Raw genomic sequence first — 20,821 nt, 5'->3', positions numbered from 1 at the left:
TGTGTATATACATACATATATATATACAAACATATATATATATATATTTTAAAATCAATATGGTAAAGTTGTCTTTTGTGTGCTAATAATAGCAATTGTGGGTATTTATTTAGTATTAAAAGGCTTACAAAGTGTTTTAAACGCATTTTCTCATTTCTTCTTCATCACAACCTTGTGAGGTTGGGGCTTTTATTACCCTTGTTTTATATAGGAGAAAACTGAGACCTGAAGAAGGTAAGTGACTTTCCCAGGGTCACTGCCTGAAGAAGCCTCTAAGCCCAAATCATCCTGACTCCAAGCCTAACATTCTACCTAAAAAGATAAACAGTAGGTAGCTGGTAATCAATTGAGCTTGCATGAGAGACTCAGTCTTATGCCTTGACAAGAGTAGTTGCCAGCTCTCTTCTTGGGGATCATGCTTGCCCCCCTAGCAAAGCAACTGGCTGTTCTCCCTCCAGCTCCACAGTCAATGCTCATGACTTCTGCCACAGCTCTACAGTAGAAGAAAGCTTAAAAGCACCTTTTAATGGACCTAGAGAAGGAATCCTCTGCCCACTTGAAAAAACCTTTCCATCTACTAGAAAGTCCTAGCAGGTCTGGGAAAGGTTAAAAGTCCCCTCCCCACCCTCCACATCCCATTATAATTAGACCCCTTTTGAAAGCAAATTGAAGGTGACAGTTTTTAGTGATGGAAGTCTGGTCCCCTTGGCAACTGACCCTACAAAGGCTGCTTGTTCATTTCAAAAGCATAGCCATAATGGCACTATTATCTGCCTACCTCCTTCTGGAATGTTAGCCGACAGGGTCACTTGCTAGCTATACAATATAGGCATTAAAGCAAGTATAGTCCTTGGAAGGACAAAGGCAGATGTCAGGGCATCTCATTTCTTGCTAGTCTCCATTTATTCATCTGGGATCACTGCAAGGGGTCTTGTAACATCAAAATTCCAGCTTCACCCAGCTCTGAAAAACAGAGAAAGACAGAAACAGATGCAGAAAAGACAGAGAGAAACAGATAGAGACAGAGACAGAGAGACAAAGAGAGAGGGAGGGAGAGAGGAAAAAAGACAGAGAAATAGAGGGAGAAAGATAAAGAAGAGAAGAGAGAGTAGAAGGAAGAGGAAAGGGACTAAAAGATAAATGAAAGTAAAAGGAGAGGAGAGGAAGGGATAGGAGAGGAGAAAAGATGAGAGGAGGGGAGAAAAGAGAGGATGACAATATTTCAGGGAGTCCCTGAGGTCAAAATTCTTTCATAATAAAACTAAGATTTTGATTTCAATTTGGTAAATGTATATATATATATATATATATATATATATATATATATATATACATATACATATACATATACATATACATATATATATATATATATAACTCACATTCCAGAAAACCTTTTTGCTTCATTTTAAGAGTGTAAATATGTTCAGAAACCAAAATAATTGAGATCCTATGGTTTGCTGACCTTAGAGGGAGGGAAGTACTGGGTTCATATCCTCCTTCTGACCCTTACAGTACCCCAGGAAACTCTAAAGCTCAATTGCAAAGGTTACCAATTGGCTTTGGTAGAGGGAGTTCCAAATATCATTGAAATCACAGGTCTAAACCAAATATGTGTCTATATGTGTATAAGTAAGAGAGAATCAGAGACAGAAAATTTGAGGAAGAGAGCATATAAGAGAGAAAGGGCATTGGGAGAGTGAAAGAGACAGACAGAGAGAGACAGAGAAAAAAAGAATGAGAGAGACAGAGAGGAGAGAGAAGAGAGGATAATTGTTTTGTGAACAAGCAAGCACCTACTATGGACTAGGCACTGTGTTGAGGATTCAAAGAAAGACAAATACAGCCCCTGCTTTCAAGAAACTCAGTCTAATGGGAGAAACAGCATGTAACCAACCATATGTATAAACAAAATATAGAGAGGATAAATTGGAGATAATCAGCAGAGAGAAGGTACCAACACTGAGGGAGACTAGGAAAGGCTTCCTATATAGAGGGTGAGCTATTAGGTGAGACTTGAAAGGAAGCCAGGAGGTAAAGATAAGAACATTCCTGGCCTGAGGCACAGCCCAGGAAAATACCCAGAGAGAAAAGATGGAGCTGATTGTTGTAGGTGTCAATGAATTAGAGTATACATTATATAAGAATATGGAAAAGGTAGGAGAGAACCAGGTTCTGAAGGGTTTTAATAGAAATTGGAAAATTTTAAATTTCACCCTAAAGATTATATGGAGTCAGTAGGTTTTAGTAAATGATGGTGAGTAATATGGCCAGATCCTCACTTTAGGAAGATCACTTTGACAGGATGGATTGGAGTGGGGAGAGACTCAAATCAGAGAGCTCAACCAGAAGACAATTACAATATTCAAAGCTTGAAGTGATTAGGGCCTGCACCAAGTGGTGGAAGTGTCAGAAGAGAGAAAGGGGTATATCCAAGGGATGTTATAAGGCCTTGGCAACTAATTGGACTGGGTGAAGGGTGCAATGAAAGAGTAAAAATTTTAAATTATTAGCCAGCTTGTGAGCCTGAGTGACTGGGAAGATGGTGGTGCCCTCAAAAGTAATAAGGAAGTTAGGAAGAAGGGGAAGATTTGGGGGAGGGGCGACGAAGATAATGAGTTCAATTTGGGATATGTTAACATTAAGATATTTATATGATATCTATTTCAAGATAACCAATAGTCATTTGAAGCTGCAAGACTGCAGGTCACCAGAGTGGTTAGGGAAGAAGAGGTACATTTGCAAATCATCAGTATAAGTATAGATAATCATTGAATCCATGAGAACTGATGATATCACCTGGTGAAATAGTATCTAGGGAGAAGAGAAGAAAGTCCAGGACAGAGCCCTGGGGAATACCCCCAGTTGTCAGTTGTCACCTGAGTAAAGATCCAGCAAAGGGTCCTGAAAAGGAGTAGCAGACAGAAGGACCAGGAAAGAGGAGTGTCATAAAACCCTAGTAAGAAGGAAGTATCAAAGAGAAGAGGTGATCAGTGAGGCAGAATACAATGGAACTATGACTTCCGTAGTCTTAGGCCCTGCACCTCTCTTTTAGTTAAAAGTCTAACATAATAGGTTCTTTGTTGGTAATCACATAACACTGTTGACTCTCTAGCTTATGGTCCACTAACTCCTCCCACCCAGGGTTTTTCATCCAAATTGCTGCTTAGTCATTCTTCTCAAGTTGACTTCCTGACACCAAGTGAAGGACTTTTTTGTACTTCATGTCATTAGATTTGGTCCATTATTTTAGGCTGTTAATATGTTTTGGGGTCATTTAAAATATTAGGCATCCCTGCCAACATTGTATCATCTGCAAGTTTCCCTTCTGTGCCTTGATTTAAGTCAATTAAAATTGTGATATAGCTCAGGGTCAAGGACAGATCCCTAGAATACTCCACTAGAGACATCTCTCCCTCCAAACAGACTTTTAACACTGGTGAGCAAAATATCAACACTCTAGAGTCCCCAGCTTACTGTAAAGCTCACAGCATTAACAGAGTTCTCTCACTCACTCAGCCATTAATGATGCCCCTGAGAAATGCTGCCTTTCTGGCATCTTAGGAGATATCTCTAAAATTCTTCTAGCTCTGTAAGACCCTGAGTTTCAAAACCTATGAACTTTTGCCTAAATTCTGCCCCTGAGTTTCTGCCTGGTCAGTTCTCTAAGTTTCTGCCTGGTCATCTATCGGACCATGCAACGGGGGAACCTCCCTGAGGACCTGCATTCAATGATAACACGCCACACTATCTCAAGACAACCAGCAGATACTTGGAAATCCCCTACTGAACCATCTATAAGGTCTCTCCTCACTTTACTCGGGGTTCCAGCATCCTAGCCCTGTCTTAGGATGGAACCCTAGCTCGAGCTAGCTTAATAAACCCTTGCTATTGCATCTCCATCATGTCAAGTGCCTCTATTCCATAATTGGGGACTTTTCTCAGACCCTAACATTTAGGGGCTCTCCCGGAATCCCCAGCAGAGGCCACAAGACGTACTTGGAGAGGTATCTGAAGTAACCAAGTCCGTGCAGCTCTGTATTTGGACTAAGCTGGCAAAGGACCTAGGTGGACACACTGCTATGGTCACCAGCGGGTTGTGGTGGAAGACATTCCCCAACCCTTCGGGAGGTCAGTATTGGAAGGACTGACATTTGGAAATGAGATAAGGGAACCCTTCTGCAGGTCAGGAATGACTGATGTATGGGAATGAGATAAGGAAACAAGGTTAACGTAATTTTTCTTTTAGAACCTGGCAAGCAACACTTAGTCTGGCTGGAAGGGACGAATGCTGACTGGTTATCACTTTTGCTTCTTTTGCTTTGCTTCTGTTTTGTTTATTGCTCTTAATCATTTAATAAAAATTCCAGCTGAGATGGGACAGACCCAGACCACTCCACTAAGCTTCCTCCTGGACTACTTTAAGGAGGTCAAGGGAAGTGCTCATGATCTGTCCATTGATGTTAAGAAAGGAAATTTTATCACCTTCTGCAATTTGGAATGGCCAACACTCAGGGTGGGGTGGCCCCGGGGTGGAACTTTCAGGATGGATATTATCCTGGAAGTAAAAAGGTTGGTCTTTGCAGAAAGACCACAAGGACACTCCGACCAAATACCTTACATCCTTGTTTGGCAGGACTTAGCCCAAAACCCACCTACATGGCTAAAAAATATTGTTCCTACCCTGCCAGAACCTAAGAAAAAGTTATTAATAGCAAAAAGAAAGGCAGAGTCGAATGTTCCACCCGTGCTACCTGAATCAGACCCAGTCTTAATCCAGCTAGACTCAGACTGGGAACCTATTTCCCCCACTCCCCCAAACCTAACCCTAATCCCCCTCCCCTACCTCCACCTCTTCCCCCACCATACAACCCAGATCCGGCACCCTCTACCCCCAGGGTCCCAACCCCGTTGGCTCAACATGAGGGACCAGCATATGGGACTAGACAGTCACAAAGACCCCAAAGCCAGAGGTAGTGCAAACCCTGCCATTGTGGCCCATAGGCCCCCCTAGATCAGATGGGGAACAAGTGTTACAATACTGGCCTTTCTCTACTAGTGACCTGTACAATTGGAAGTCCCAGAATGCCCAGTTTTCTGAAAAACTGAAAGACCTTATAAATTTGTTAGATTCAGTTTTATTTACCCATCAGCCAACCTGGGATGACTGTCAGCAGCCAGGTTCTCTTCACTACGGAAGAGAGGGAAAGAATACAAGGAGAAGCCCTGAAACTCCTACCAGGAGATGATGGCAGGTAATATTCTATTTAGGTTAAGGGATTTTTGAATGACTGCCTTCTCCAGAATTTTAGCATTTGTATTCAAGAAATGTTAAAACCTTGGAATGTAAAATGCATTGTGAAAAGTGGAATCATATCTGTAGTATAAGCTATGTGACTCTAGTTCAGAATAGTATGAATTAAAGTCAAGAAGAGCTAATGAACAGGAATGGTGGAAAATGTGAGTCATATAGTTTGAGTAAGAGATTCTGATAGTACTAGAAAAGAAAATGCAGACTTAGAGACAATTGGGGTTTCTTTTGAACCATTTGTTAAGTAAGGAAAGTGGTAAAAGTATGTAGACAGAAGGTTTTAGCAGGGTTGACTTTGTACACCAAAGATGGATTTTAGGAACTTTGGAAAAAGGTGTACAAATCATTATGAGAAAAGAAGAAAGTATAGAACTGTAAGTCTATAGGGAGATATGTGTTTATCTGAGATTGGGGTGATTTAAAATTGCATTAAATTGGTACTTTTTGCAATGTTTGGCAATGAATTGATAAGAAAAGTAATAAACCCCATAAAGTGAAAAGTTTGATATGAAAGCAATTGCTAGGTAAATGTTAATTTTATTAATGTTATTATCAATCCTATAATGTGCTAATCTAAAGATACCTGTAAATTGAATTAAGGGGCTTCTAAAGAATATGTTTGAGTTTGGATTCTGATGTTTTATGGCCCCTCCAGAGTCATAGGAGTCAGGACAGACTTGTGAGCTAGCTTTAGAATAACTAAACAAGAGGAAGTTAATATTTTACACTGATTGGAATTAGGTAAAGAATTAGTACATATCACTTTGATATCTCAAATTGTGGGGAATCTCTCATTCCCAGAACATAGAATGTTCTAATATTGAGAAATGTTGGTCAGTGAAGATAGAAAGTTCTTATAAGTGAGAGCATTGAGAAGTTAGAATTGCACTGATGAAGATAAGAAGAATTTGCAAACTTTTTAGGCTTTTGGAAAGAAAACGATTTAAAACTAATTTGAATGTAACTTTTGGAATTTAAGAGAAGCATGAAGAAAATCTTGTAGTAATAAGAAGGGATTTTTTTTAGCAACAATTAGTCTTAAGAATTCTTTATATTTTAAAGGTTTAGGGAATAAAGAGAACATACATGCAATTGAAATATGCTGTGTACAATTAGTAAGCTTTGTATAAGAACAATTTAAACTACGCTTTTTGAGATTTAAAATTGTTTTGTAATAACAAATGAACTGAAGTTTCGCCTATCACATTAGTAAAGATTTTGTTATGAAAAAAAACCAACTAGAGAATACCTTGCCAATGGGTTCTAGTTCTCAAGGTCCTTTTGGCCCAGAAAATTTGTGAAAGGCTTTGTTTTTCACCTCATGTTTATGAAAGGGAATATTGATATGTGAGATCAGTGTAGTTTATTATCTGTTACAGAGGAAATTATACATATTTTACTGCATTGTTAAATTTAGTGCCCTCAGCACCTGAATTTCCACACCCCATCCCCCACCCCTGTCACCAGGTCCCTTCTGTTTCCCCTTGGAAGATTCCTTCGCTAGATCAAAAGGGGGGAATGCAATAGCCGGGAAGGTAATGAACATTCCTAGACCCGGCTCCCCTTCTCCCTGAAGCAGCCTACTCCTTCCTCGGAAGGTTCCTTCCCTGAATAAAAAGGCAGAAAGAGGGTAGCAGGAGGATGGTGGGGAACTTGAAAAATCCTTATCTACTTAAGCCTTAAAGGGAAAGAACCCTCCACAGGTGGGATGTGTGATTGGAAAAAAAAGAAAAAAATTATCTAAGATCCAGGGGTTAAGAGACTCCTTTATTGAAAGGAAATCATATTTAATGACTATCTGCTGGCCATGTGGCCTGAGTGATGACTCTCATTGTTTCTAAAGTTTGTGAACTGGAGTTTTGGGAAGCATTCTGAGGGTTTTAAAAGAGGGATACTAGTGTTGTAACATTCTGACAAAATTTGTATAGTATGGGAGGAATTAAATAACCTAGATTGTTAAATTAGTTTGGGATTAAACTATTTCAACACTATTGTAACTTTTGCAAGGAGTTATATGGTTTGGGATTTTAAACTTTATTGGGTTTATGCCTTTGGGTTAAAGAAAAGTGGTATTGGGTTACTAAGAAGAGAAACTCCTAGGTTATCAGGGATGTTTACTGATGTCTTTTTGGGGAAAAGCTTTAATTGGTTTTAATGTTAAGTTTAATAATGCTAACAGTATTTTTATTTTGGATAGAGTTTTTGGAATGTGAGTGCTGCATTCTCTGTATAAGGTACTCTAAAATTTTTATCAGGCTAAGCTGTTGTAAGTTAATTGAATTGTAGTGACAATGGGGTTTTAAATGTGTCATATGTATGAGATTGGATTCTGAGAATTTTGCTTTTGTTCTAAGGGAAATGAGATGTTTAAGAATTTTAATGTTTATGGGGGCGGCTAGGTGGCGCAGTGGATAAAGCACCGGCCCTGGAGTCAGGAGTACCTGGGTTCAAATCCAGTCTCAGACACTTAATAATTACCTAGCTGTGTGGCCTTGGGCAAGCCACTTAACTGCCTTGCAAAAAAAAAAAAAACTAAAAAAAAAAAGAATCTTAATGTTTAATGTATATTAACAATGTATGTTTAAAGAAGTCAAGAATGTGGACTTCTCTCTTGATAACTGCAGACAGCTGATGGGGGCCTCTGAACAAATTGCAATTGTGGGCCCGATTGTAAGGTAACTTATTGATGAATAAGATGTTTGTATCTGTTATGTGATGTTCTTTTGTAACTGCAAAGAGATAATAGTTGCAATATTTAGCTATTAGCTATCTCTTGTGAAAATGTTTTTTTTTAAATACTGTATTGTTAAAACCTGGGATTAATGTGATTGCTTTGAAGAGCAATAAGGAAAATATGCAAAATATGACACTGTCTGGTATAGATCTGTGGGTTCATGAATAATGTGATAATGGAGCAATTACTTTGTACAATCTAGTAATTTGTGTGTTACTCTGTTACTCACAGAAATTAATAGCGCATGTTGGAACTTTAAAGCTACCTAAGATGTTTTAATGGTTTTAAAGAATTCTGAAAAGTAATTCGTATGTTAGGGGTTGCTAGGTGGCACAGTGGTTAGAGCACTGGCCCTGGAGTCAGGAGACCTGGGTTCAGGTCAGGCCTCAGATACTTGGTGATTGTCTAGCTGTGCAACCTTGGGCAAGTCACTTAACCCCAATTGCCTTGCATGATTTCAGACAAAGGGATGTCTGAATGTAAGAGGTAGGAGACAGGCCTGTAGGGCCAGTTATAGTTAGAACACCAGATTTTAGGCAAAGACCCAGGAAGGATAATCCAAGCTTTAGGTAGGGCGTTTCATTAATTGGAACTCCATTAAGATTATAATTGGAATTTAGTGAATTGTATTCACTGGAAGTTCTAACTAGGTAAAACAACCATTTTAGATCACAGGACTTTTAATTGATTTTCTCTTATGTCAGATACCAGGATGTCAACAAAAAGGAAATGCCACTGGGTAAATGTCATGTTCTTGCAGCCAAGAAAGCCAAGATGTCAGGTGACTGGGATGGGTGGCCAAAGGGGTGACTTCTCAATAAGGCTGAGGTTGGACCCCTTTGACTTGATTTCCCCAAAATGACATTTGGATAATATCTCACCTGGAAGAATAAATCTGGCCTAAGACATTTGACTTACCCACGTGACCTCTGCCTGGACACTGATATGCAATACTTATATCTATAAAGGAATTTTCCTCTAATGTCCTGGATCTTTATGGTTAATTACTAAGCAAACTAGAAAAAGAAATTCTAGGTGAGTTGGATCTAATAGCCAGAAGATAGGTTAGGTGTGTGGCTCTGACACCTGCTAACAGTTACATGTTACAATAGGAATTAAGTTTCTTTAATTTTTAGAAGGGATATTTAGGTAAGAAGAAGAATGGGACATTCTTAGGATAATTATAGCTTTAAGGCCTAGCTTAAAGAAAGGAATGTGAGTCAGATAAGTATATCAGGAAAAGGAAAATCAATGGTATACTTGAGAATATTTTGAAAAATTTCATTTTGGTTAAGGATGTTAGAGACATTATTGTAATAAGAGCAAAGGCTAAGATAGTTTTATTTTTAAACCATATGCTGGGTACTCTGAACTAAGATGATTGTTGAATGTATGTTACAAGTTTAAGACAGTATGACAATTCTCATTGGGAGTTCGCTCATATAGTAAAAGCTTATTGTGTTAAAATTAAGTATATGCATCAATATGGCAATAAGGCAAAATGTAAATTGCAATAAGCCCCAAAATCTCATTGTCTTGTGAAGAAAACATATGTTTTGATCTAAGTAAAATGTTAACCAGATTCTTTACCAGAAGACAAAGTTTCAACTAGTCATCTGAGCTGGAGAGGACTTTTTGGAACAGATTCAGAAGATGCAAAAGGACATCGGAGGTCTCCAGGAGAGGAGAGAAGAGAGCAGAGACACTGGACCAGTTCATCTCATGGTTCAACCAATCCCCATGGCTCACCATATTGATCTCTACCCTGATTGGCCCCCTGATACTGCTTTTACTCCTCCTTACCTTGGGCCCTGCATATTAAACCAATTGCTTGTTTTCATTAGGAATAGGTTCAACACTATCCAACTAATGGTACTCAGGCAGTCTTACAACAGTCTCTCTGGGAGTTCTGTGCATCCATTTGAAGAGCATGAGTGCTCCTGGAATGAACAAGAAGAGGAGAGAATGTAAGACCCTGAGTTTCTAAACCTATGAACTTTTGCCTAAATTCTGCTCCTGAGTTTTCTGCCTGGTCAGCTCTCTAAGTTTCTGCCTGGTCATCTATCGGACCATGCAACGGGGGAACCTCCCTGAGGACCTGCATTCAATTATCACACGCCACACTATCTCAAGACAACCAGCAGATGCTTGGAAATCCCCTACTGAACCATATATAAGGTCTCTCCTCACTTTACTTAGGGTTCCAGGATCCTAGGCCTGTCCTAGGATGGAACCCTAGCTCGAGCTAGTTTAATAAACCCTTGCTATCGTATCTCCATCGTGTTGAATGCCTCTGTTCCGTAATTGGGGACTTTTCTCAGATGCTAACAGCTTCTTGGTAGATAAAGCCTCTCAATCACAAAGGGAGGTTTTGTCTAGACCTCTGACAACCCTTTAGGTTGCTCAGTCTTGGTGGGATAGCTGTTCAAGAGAAGCCTTCCCTGGTTCCCATGGAAGAGAGTTCTCCATCCAGAGATTCTAAATAGGAAAAGTCTCTTGAAATCTCTGCTTATATGTTTTCAAAGTCATATTCTATTTTTTCAATAAAGAAAAAGCATCCACTATCTCTGTCTGGTCCCATGGCATAATCCTCTTACCCTGTATAGAGTTTACCCTTATTTCAGGCAAGGGACCCAAGATGAAATCTAATACTTCATAGGCTCATCCATGTTTATTCAACAAACATTTATTGAGCACCTAGTATGTTCAGGGATTACTTCTCTAAATCTAGATTTTCTGATCTGCAAAATGAGTGCTCAGCTATCTCTAAGGTCCCTTCCAGTTTTAAAGTTGTAATCCTGTTATCCTATTGACCTGGTTTAGATGTGAACTGTGCATGAGACACTTCAAGACAGCAGGGTCCTAGATGTAATTCAATTCAATGAACATTTATTAAGTGCCTGCAATATGTAGAGTGTTTGCTAGGGGGCAGGGAGGGACCCTATGAAATAGCTTCTATTTATGAAGTGTTTTGTTAGTATTCAGTGGTGTCTGACCCATTTTATCGTTTTCTTGGCAGTGATACTGGAGGGGTTTTCCATTTCCTTTTCTAGTTCATTTTACATTTGAGGAAATTAAAGCAAAGAGGGTGAAGTGACTTGCCCAGGGTCAAATAGCTAAAGCCAGATTTGAAAGGAAGATAAGTTTTCCTGATTCCAGGCTCAGTAGCACCCTATGAAGTGCTTCTCCCCTAACAGTCCTCTCCTAACAGTGACAGAAAGTCAGTTTCCTCATTTGATTTTCTTTAAGGGAATTAGACTAGACAGTCACTGAGGTCCTTTCCAGCTCCATATCATGTGATCCTATTCTCGGTCTTTGCCACCTCAATATTCCCCCCACCACTACCATGTCATATGGAGATAATGTAAGTATTTGTTAAATCAATCAACACGTCTTTATTAAGTACTTACTTACTAAGTAGACCTAAACCCCTGAAGTTCTGAGTCAAGTCATCCTACTGGGCCCAATTCCTGTTCTCACTCCCCTCAGACTTCTCTGCTATGATAGTAATGACATGGAAGTCCCTCCACCACCAGAGACAAGTGCCTTGGTGTTATTTTTTTATTTTTGTTGTTTTATTTTTTTGCAAGGCAATGGGGCTAAGTGACTTGCCCAAGGTCAAACAGGTAATTATTAAGTGTCTAAGGCTGGATTTGAATTCAGGTTCTCCTGACTCCAGGGACCAGTGCTCTCCCCACTGCACCACCAAGCTGCCACTGCATTTTTTTTAAGAAGTGATGATTTTGATTTCTAAGATACATTACATGTTTGTATGGTGCATGTGAAGATGAAGTAGGGAAATAAGCTGTAAGCTCAGAAGGCAGTGTCTCTAAAGTTGTACTGCAGTTTGTGAAAGAACATCAAGTTGGAGAGAGAAAAACACAAGTTATCAGTTTTAGAACAATTTCTCTCTGATATTGGATGATAGACATTGAAATTCAGTGTTTATGATCAAATAATGTTTAATTTTTCAATGCCAAAGACAGTTTCATGGATAGTTTCCATTTTCTCTTTGTTTTGTTGGAGTGACATTATTTACAGGGCTATTCCAGGCTGGAGTAATTCCTTAAGCACAATTCCCACTTTCCTACCTACTTGTCTTTGCTTATCCTGATCTTTCTTGCTCTCTGTACCAGAAATTTTCTTTTCCCCCATGTCTTTAAATATTGAAATTCTACTTAAGGAAAGTAATGAAAAAAGTGGAAAGGTAGAGGGTCTAGTAGTACCAGCTCTCAAAACTCCTTGGTCCTGGGCAAGAGATCAATCAATGAAACAGACAGTAAACAGGAAAAAAAAAACAAATAGAGCAGCTTAGGGTTTAATAACTCCAAAGGTGCCAGTTCTAGAGTAAGGACTCATTAGTAGTCCCCCCCAACTTATCATTTTCTTTTTTTGTCATCCTTGTCAATTTGATGAGTGTGAAGTAGGATCTTATGAGTTGCTTATTTTGCATTATACAATGACACAAATAAAGAAAAACTCTAGAAGTATTATTAATACAGTGACATTCTAGAGACCCAGTGATAAAGCATACTTACCCCATGTCCTCCAGAGAGCTGATGGACTCAGGAAGCAAAATGAAATGTACAAATTTGGACATAACCACTGCGGGGATTTGTTTTGCTGAATGAAGCAAAGTTGCTATGAAGGTTTTCTTTTTTAATTGTCCACCTGAGAGGGGGAGAGTTGGAAGATAAAAAATAAATATTCATTAAGATTTTTTAAAGAATATTTTAGGGGCGTCTAGGTGGCACAGTGGATAAAGCACCGGCCCTGGAGTCAGGAGTACCTGGGTTCAAATCCAGTCTCAAACACCTAATAATTACCTAGCTGTATGGCCTTGGGCAAGCCACTTAACCCCATTTGCCTTGCAAAAAAAAACCTTAAAAAAGAATATTTTATAATTTTGTGACTGAAGGAAATACTAAATTTCATTTAGAGGTTAGTGAAAATAAAGATATATTTTTCTGCCCCATCAAAATTCAAAAGTTTTTGAAAGTCCAGTTCAGGGACTACTACCCCTCTTGTGGAGATTTTCCTGATCCTTCCTTTTCTTCCATCAACTACCCCCATCTCCCCCTATCAGCCGAGTCATTAGATCAACCAATATTAGAGCTGAGAGAACCTTACAAATCAATTAGTCCAACACTTTCATTTTATTGAGGAAGGAATTGAGGTGCTACCAGGAGAAGGACTTGTCCAAGATCACCCAATTATGGTTAATAGGGACAAGACTGGAAGCCAGGGAGATCACTCATAGGACTTTGTAGCCTTTTTATGAATGATACTCCATCTTCTATCTCCATAACTGCATTGTATGCATGTCTGAAATGCTTCCCTTTTTATTTCCATTTCTTCAAATCTCTGGCTTCCTCAAGACTCAGTCCAATGACTTCTAGAAGTGACCTTTACTGGTCTCTCCAGATGCTAGTGCCTTCTCTTATGAAGATATTTTCCATCTCTTCTGTTTGTATCTTGTATGAAACAGTCATATATATATATATATATATATATACATATATATATATATGTATATATATATATATATGTATATATATTTATATATAGGTAACTAGGTGGCATGGTGGATACAGCACCGGCCCTGGAGTCAGGAGTTCCTGAGTTCAAATGCAGCCTCTTACACTTAATAATTTCCTAGCTGTGTGACCCTTGGGCAAACCAGTTAACCCCACTGCCTTTCCAAACACACACACACACACACACACACACACATGCACATATATACACATACACTTATATATAAACACACATTCATATATATATGTATATGTATATATACATATATATATGTAGCTTGTATTCTAATGGGAGAATCAAGTTGATTCTCCCATTAGAATACAAGCTACTTGAGGGAAAGAAAGTATTTCAGTTTGTATTTTCAAGGCTAGTATAAAGTAAGTGTTTAATAAATGTTTGGTGATTGATTGAATGGCAATTACAGAGGTACCTTATAAATGCATGTGCTCTCATCAACAAGGATCTCTCAACCACATAGTCTCAGGAAATGAGAGAGTCCTGTGACCTATTCCCGTTGGTGGAGGAGGGGATGGATACTCAAGTACCTGTACACATCCTGAAAGAGACAATGGCAGTACCTCTCAATCCATGAGATGGTTTCCATGGAGAGATGAATGACCCAGTTTAGGGAGAGCTCCTGAAACCCAGACTGGTAGAAGATTGTGAGAATTTCTAAACTGACATGTGGTCCTAGAGGGGAAAATAGACAGGGATGAACCACAAGAAATTTTTGTTTCTGAACCTATGATTTCATCAGTATAGGGAAACCTTGGTGAGAAAATTCCCTTTACTAATGCCACAAGCTCTAAAATTTATAGTCTAAGAGAGTTGCCTACCTACATAGCTTGATTCCTAGTCTTTCTTGCATATATATATATATATATATATATATATATATATATATATAGCCATCTAAAGCCCAAAGTCCTTTACAGGCTTTCAGCTGAACCTTACATAAATTGTAATTGGCCTTGGCCATTTCTTGTCCTCTTTTCAGTCCCAACAGGCAAAGGTCTCAAAGTTGCAAGGAAAAACTCCCAAAAGACCAGAAAACTGGAATTCAAGTACTAGAAATTGTTCCCTCCTCAAGAGCTTCTCCTGCCTATCCTCCAGGTAAGACTATTCAACAATCCCAGACAAATGAAAGCTAGCGCTTTGCTTTGAGAGAAAAAGAGCCCTCTCTACATTTCCCCACTCTAAGATGAGTTCATATTCTGTTGGAGAGGCTCAGGCACAAAGAGAGAGATCTTCTTTTTGCCCTTCCATCCATTTTGCCTCTCTACAAGTCTTATTATTAGTGTTTCATGAATTCAAGAACTTCCTATTGTTAAAGAATGGCACAGCCTTACTTATTAAACTACCTGGCCTAGAGTTGGGGCTCTGTCTCACCCAGCTGGGAGCTAACTGGTAAAGGAACAATAGGAGCACTGAAATACAGTCCCTCCTACCACTGGTTATTTGTGGAGTTCTAGTAATTGGCATTATTATGTTCCTCTGGTTGTCAGAGCACCATGACACTAAAGCCAGTGTTAGAGCAATACATTAATTCTTTGGCTCTACCAATAAGATTCCCTTCTGAGCAGAGAGGGGGGCCCTGAAAGAAAGGGGCACAGAAGAGGTAAGACTGAACAACCTCTATTCTCTTCACCCTCCAATCAATACTTCATCCCACTGCTTGAATCATCTTTAATCAGTCTGGTCATGGCACTCCTCAGCTCAGTGACTTGGTCAGACTCATTAAAATGGTATTCAAGGTCCTCCAAAATCTGATACCACTCTGCCTTTTCATTCGCATTCCATTAATATTCCTTTTTTCTATATACTCTGCTCTGCAGCCAAACTGGCTTTTGTCTGAACATGCTCTATGCTTTCTTATTTTTCTCAACAAAATGCTCAGAAATAAATGATTAATAGAAGAGATCTTTTTTTTCATCCTATAAGATTATGATCAATTTTGCCAGATAAATTATTCTTGGTCATAGGTGGTTTTCTTTTATCATTTGGCACATCACAAGCTAAGATGTCCTCTCCTTTCTATTATTTGCCATATCTCTTTCGAATTTTACTCTAGCAGCTACGTTCAGAAATGCAATCTTAAAACTCACCTCAGACAGGGCAACCTCACTACAAAGTTGTTTCAAAGTCAAAATTTTATATTTGGTATCCTGTTTTCAATTCATTAGAGAGGCTGTTATTGTAGCCCAACCAATGCCCAAACTTATTTCTTTGAGAGTGATAAAACTTTCTTAAAAGACCATGAACAATCTACTTTTAAAAGAAGAACCAAAAATTGTTAATAATCAATTTAAAAAATACTCAACAAATATAAATATTATAATAACAGCAGGGCACAATCTCATATATTGTAAATAGGGAAAAAGAAAACAAAGTAATGAAACTGAATTCTAGAAGTGGTGGGAAGTAAGAAATGAGCTTCTCCATGGCTGGAGACTTGTGAATTTGTAGAATCAAATGGAAAAGGAAAGTAGCAAGGCTATATTGAAAGTTACAAAAATCATCACTCCCTTGAACCCCAAATTGGCATTGTTAAATAGTCCAACCATTCTAGAGAACAATTTGGAGTTATGCTCCAAGAGCTATAAAATTATGCATACCCTTTGACTCAGCAATACCAACACTAGGTTTATATCCCAAAGGGATCATAAAAAATGGAAAAGAACATATCTCTATAAAAAATACTTAGAACAGCACTTTTTCGGGTGGTAAAGAATTGGAAACTGAGGGATTACCCATCAACTGGGGAATGGTTGAACAAGATGTGATATATGAATGTGATAGAATACTACTGTGCTGTTAGAAATGATGAAGGAGGTAGAAATAGCTGAGGAGACTTTTATGAACTGATGCAAAGTGAGTGAGCAGAACAAAAAAATAATCTACATAGTAACAGCAACATTGTAATATTAATCAATTGTGAAAGGCTTAGTTCTGATCTGTACAAGGATCTACCACAACTTCAAATGGAAAATTCTATTCAATCAACTCAAAGTACAGATTGATGCATATTTTTCTCCTCTATTTTTCTTGGGTTTTTTTCAGAATATGTATGATTTCATATATGTAAAGGATATTGTATTTCTGTCATTCTTGATGAATGTGGGATGATACAGGGAGAGGGCAATTTTGGAACTGAAAATAAAAATGAAATTTTTCAACTCAGGGGAAAAAAATCTATGAATCCTAAGCAATAAAATTTTTTGGATTAAAAAAAAAAGACCAGCAGGGAAAGTGATAATTTGGCAGTTGCTGTCAATAATCTTACCACATCTGTCAGTGTTCACATCCCTGTTATACATGTCCCTTCTCAATTAACACAGTCATTATTTCAGGCATATAATAAACTGATAGAGGAAAGATTTTTTTTTTAATCACCAAGATCTTTTAGTTAGACAGCCATCTGCCTTCAAGGAAGAACTCTTGTGTTTCTATTCCTCCTTCCCCCACCAAAAGGTCTAGAAATAGGATTGTAGATCTGATTCTGGAATGGACCTCAGGATCTGTCTGGTCCAACCCCAACTCCTCCCAATTTACAAAGGAGGAAACTGAAGCCTAGGGTGGTGAAGTGACTTGCCCAAGGTTACATTGGCCGCAAGGAGGAAGTCTGAGATTTAACCCAAATCTAGGATTAAGCCTCCAAATCCAGGATCCTTCCCCTTGTACCTCACTGTTTCCCACTTGCCTCCTCCCCCAAGATTACTCCCTGGGACAACAACGGGACCTTTGTCTTTCCTGATCTCAGTAATAATAGGAAAAACACCCCTAATCTTTAAACCCATCTGCTACCCTGCTTCACTACCTCATTGGAATTGGGAGGTCCATGGATGAAGCTGCTGACCCCGCCAACAGGAAGCAATTATGGAGCTGCTGAAAACCTGACCCCATGAAGAAATTGCCTGCTCATTATCACCATCTAGGCCCATTAAAGTACACACCACACACATCCCAACTCCACAGGGGAGCAGACATCCAGAGCAGCCAAACCAGAGGAAAATACCCTAATTAGCAGAGCTGCCCAGACCCACCACCATCGTCTGGTTTCTGTTGTGTCTGGCTCATCCTGGGGAATAATTAGCTGGACGGATTACAATGTTAATCCCAGGAGAAACTCTTTCTCTATAAGAAATAGTTGGAATGGTTCTCTGGGAAGGGGAGGGGTGATGGGGATAAGGAGAATGATTTCAAAAACAAACAATACCCATTAAAAGCTTCTTTTTAAAAAAGAAATAGTCCTGTTTTAGCCATTGTCAGAGCTGCAACATCAGGTTTCCCAGCTTCAGGCCTTAAAGCTCTCAGCAAAGGCCGAAGATCAGAGAATTGAAGAAAACCATGATCCCTAAAAATGATCATTTCAAAAGGAGGCTAGATTTTCAAGGGCAGTAAAACAATTTGAAATTGGGGAAACTGAACAGAGAAAGAAAAGACAGTCTCCAGAGCCATTTTGCCCAAAGGCTATTTTTCTCCCTCTATGACAGGCCCTAATCAGAGCCTATATAGGAATCCCCTGAAGTGACCAAGTGCATTGGAATTCACCCTATGGTAAGATCTAATTGTAAAAGATATTTAAATAAGATAATTAAATTAAATGCCATTTAAATTCAAATTAATCTGATTCTCATGGCACTTAAGGGACCTAGTTGTACTTCTCTTTGCCTTTTCCCCACTTTCCCTTCCTCTGTGTGTTTGGGTTTTGTTGGTGAGGAAGGGGATTTCCATCTCATCTCCTACTCTATGGCTCTTTCTCCTTTCTTTCTCACCTTCTGACCCCTTCCCTCCCTTTCTCACTTCCTCATTCTCTCCTCTAAATGGATTGCTGAAGCTATGGAGTTCTGAAACACACTGAGCTAAGCAGATTGGCATAAAGATATGAGCCCTGGAAATGGAGGACCACCAGGCTGCCTAACGTTTGGCAAAGTGGCCCAGGTCAGAAATGGAACAAGTCAAAGTTCCCAGGCCAGTCAGCAGAGGGATCAGGTCTATGAATGATCCTTCCAACCTGTACAAAATAAGGAACCCAATCTCAACAAAACAAATGAACAAATAAGTAAATGGATGAATGGGTAAATAGTTGTTGGCTGACTTGCAGAGCTATTCTTACTTGTTCCTATTAAGCCGTCTTTAGAATCTAAAGTTTAGAAATCAATTCACAAACTTCTAGAATAATTTCCCATCTAATTCTTTACACCCTCCAAAAGCAGACCTTCAAACTTGACTCCCACTACTTTGTCTAGCATAGTCTTTACCTCCTTCAAAGCTAGAGGAAGTGTGGAATAATAGAATTGCAGTTAAAGTCAGAAAACCTGAGTTCAAATCTTGCCTTAGACATTTATATTTATGTGACCCTGGGCAAAACACTTAGCCTCTCTTAGTCTCAGTTTCCTCATTTATAATATAAGAGTATGGCACTCAATGACTTCTAAGGTAACTTTCTAGCTTTAATGCAGTCAGACTTGCAGAATTTGTTGCTGTTGTTCAGTCATTTTAGTTGTGCCTGACTCTTCATGTCCCCATTTGAGGTTTTCTTGGCAAAGATATTGTAGTGGTTTACCATTTTTTCCCAGCTCATTTTGCAGATGAGGAAACTGAGGGAAGAGAGTTAAAGAATTTGGCCAGGATTACACAGCTAATAAGTATCTGGGCCACATTTGAACTCAAGAAGATGAGTCATTCTGATTCCAACACTGGTGCTCTCTATCCCCTGTACCATCTAGCTGCCCATTTTGTAATATTCACCATAGGGGCAGCTAGGTGGTACAGTGGATAGAGCACTGACCTTGGAGTCAGGAGGTCAGAAGTTCGAATCCAGCTTCAGACCCTTACCACTTACTTACTAGTTGGTCATCTCCAGCTGTCCCGATTCATATCCGGACACTGGACCCAGATGGCCCTGGAGGAGAAAGTGAAGCTGGGGACTTAGCATAGTACCCCCTCTCTCAGATTCAATTCATGTGCTTGTCATGGCATCACCTCCCTGATGTCATGGTCTTCTTCAAAAATGAAGGACAAACATTACATTAGTATTCACCATGTTCCACACTTAGGATGTTCCCAAACAGTCCTTGGCAGGTTTTTGGAGGGCTTAATATACCATAAGTCTGCATATTTAGATTATCTTCCTGAAATCAGTCGGTCATGGTCTGCTCAACTTTTAACTTGAATTTCTTCCCTAAGTTCCCTGGCTCAGAACTAGCACAGATGATATCTCAGTCCTGATCAACCATAACATCCTTCTCCCTGGCAGCTACAGGTATTTTAAGTAGCTCCACCTCAACTCTCTCCTGAGATCTAAGGAGTCAGCGCAAGCCAAATATGGGTAAAGAACAGGGAAGGGGGCCACAAACACCTGTTAACCCTATCTCTGATGCCTAATATGCAGTTCTGGACCCAACTAAAGTTTATTAAAGCTTAAAACTGCACCAAGGCTTTTGGAACACATGTATGCATAAACATATATACATATGTATATATGTGAAGGTATGGAATATATACACACAAATACATGTATATAGATATGGAAAGAAAAAGGAAAAGGAAAAGAGAGAGAGAGAGAGAGAGAGAGAGAGAGAGAGAGAGAGAAAGAGACAGCAGTCCAGAGAACTCTATCTGGTAATCCTCAAAAATGTCTTAATCTAGACTGCCAGTCTGAGTAATTTATATTTTTATAAATATTCATTTATTTCATTCAGATTCTCAGTTTTATTGGAATATATTTGGGCAAAAATAGCTCCTAAATGCTTTTATTTCTTCTTCATTGGTTATGAATTCACCCTTTCCATTTTTGATACTGGTAATTTGATTTTCTTCTATCTTTTTTAAATTAAATTGTTCAATGGTTTATCTGTTTTCTTTAAAAAAAAACAATTTCCCTAAAGAATAATGATGCAAAAAATTTAAATAAAATGCCCAAAAAGAGATTATAGTAATTTATCACAGAGATCATATACTATGACCAGGTCAGAATTATACTTGGAATGAAGGACTGGTTCAATATTAAATCTAGACTGCCTTTATAGGATCCATAGCTCTAGAGTGATATTTGAAAATATATTAAAAAATAAACAATTAAAACTGTATTTTATACAAGGCAGATTTGCAGGTAAAGTTCAGCCTGTGCACAGACTAATTTGGTAATAAAAACTCCAATTCCTGAACATATCCCATAATTCATGCTGTTGCCTGGCTCAGGTTTCCTCCTTTCATCTCTCATCTATGACCGATTA

General features: G+C 38.9%; 1 long non-coding RNA gene across 1 annotated transcript in view; it reads right to left on the bottom strand.

The window, feature by feature from the left end:
• Positions 1 to 9,814: 9,814 nt before the first annotated feature.
• LOC141502329 (uncharacterized) overlaps positions 9,815 to 20,821 on the bottom strand; it is a 90,905-nt gene continuing 79,898 nt past the window's right edge. Inside the window, exons 2-3 of the long non-coding RNA XR_012472490.1 lie at positions 12,584 to 12,716; positions 9,815 to 9,985 (exon numbers count right to left, since the gene is read on the bottom strand). This is a non-coding gene — a long non-coding RNA (uncharacterized LOC141502329). The remainder of the gene's footprint in view (positions 9,986 to 12,583; positions 12,717 to 20,821) is intronic.

This window comes from Macrotis lagotis, chromosome X, assembly GCF_037893015.1.
Source record: "Macrotis lagotis isolate mMagLag1 chromosome X, bilby.v1.9.chrom.fasta, whole genome shotgun sequence".
In the NCBI taxonomy this organism is placed as follows: domain Eukaryota; kingdom Metazoa; phylum Chordata; class Mammalia; order Peramelemorphia; family Peramelidae; genus Macrotis; species Macrotis lagotis.
Note: the sequence above shows the minus strand (reverse complement) of the source record. Positions and strands in the feature narration are given on the sequence as shown.